Below are 1,440 nucleotides of genomic sequence, written 5' to 3'. Positions count from 1 at the left end.
GTTATCAAAACCAGGGGAATAATAGGGTGAAGAATGAGAGAGCTGGGATAAGGGGGATGGAAAACTGTAGGTAGATGCAGTAAAAGAAAAGAAAGATTGAAGATGACTAGTAAGAATGAATGAAGTCTGAGCAGACAGAAAAATAATGGAGGAAAGATGAAAGGAAAGATCAGTCAGAGATGGATGTAGGAGAGGAAGTGAAAACAGGAAGAGAGAGAGAGAAGTGGCAGATAGATTGGAGATGGAAAGAAAGTTAAGAAAAGACAGAGGAAAGCAGAAACTGGAGACTAAAGGTAGAAAGAAATATTTTATTTTTAATTCAGTGAATGCAAATGTCAGTTTTACAAGACATTTACACAGATTTCTTTATATTTTGTAGAATACAAGGTGCTGTTCCTATTTCTCTGCTGGTGCATTGCAGGAAGAGTGTGACTTCTTGGGGTTTATATTTAATGTTTGTCTACGTATTCATATTTTAAGGTTGTGGTCACCTATTCTGTACTTGGCAAAGGTCTATTTGTGTTCACTGTTTGTGACCGAGGCCAGATACTGCATGGAGTTTCTATTTAAGCATCCATAATATTTCAGCTTGCTCAGTTCCCCAATAGGCATATTGATGGTCTAGGTTCCACTGCAATATTTACTGTGTTGAGTGTTCCTAGGTAGAGTCACTGTTCTGTTACTTCTGTAAAGGGTCCTTTTACTAAGCTGTGGTAAAAGGGGCCCTGCACTAGCGGTGGTGGCCATTTTTGTCGCGTGCTGAGGCCCTTTTTACCGCAGTGGATAAAAAGGCTGAAAAAAGAAATGGTCATGCGGTAAGATTGTACTTACCGCATGGCCATGTGTGTGTGTGTTGAGGGGGGGCACTTACAGTCACCCATTGAGGTGGTGGTAAGGGCACATAAGCACCGCCATACTGGGAAAAGACCAAGGGTCCATCAAGCCCAGCATCCTGTCTCCGACAGCGGCCAATCCAGGCTTCAAGAACCTGGTAACCCCCCCCCCCCCCCCCAAAAAAAAACAACTTAATAATGTTCAATGGACTTTTCCTTCAGGAATCTGTCCAATCCCCCTTAAACTCCGTAAGGCCAGCTACTGTCACTACATTCTCTGGCAACGAGTTCCAGAGTCCAACTAAACGCTGAGTAAAGAAAACTTTCCCCTGTTTGTTTTAAATCTACCATATTCTAGCTTCATCTTGTGTCCCCTGGTTCTATTATTGTTTGAAATTGTAAACAAACGCTTCACATCTGTCCGCTGTACTCCGCTCATTATCTTGTAGACTTCTATCATATCACCCCTCAGCCGCCTTTCCTCCAAACTGAAGAGCCCTAACATTCTCAGCCTTTCCTCATAGGGAAGTCGTTCCATCCCTTTTATCATTTTCGTTGCCCTTCTCTGCACCTTCTCCAATTCCTTTATATCTTTTTTGAGATGTGG

This window comes from Microcaecilia unicolor, chromosome 2 (assembly GCF_901765095.1).
Source record: "Microcaecilia unicolor chromosome 2, aMicUni1.1, whole genome shotgun sequence".
Taxonomy (NCBI): domain Eukaryota; kingdom Metazoa; phylum Chordata; class Amphibia; order Gymnophiona; family Siphonopidae; genus Microcaecilia; species Microcaecilia unicolor.
Note: the sequence above shows the minus strand (reverse complement) of the source record.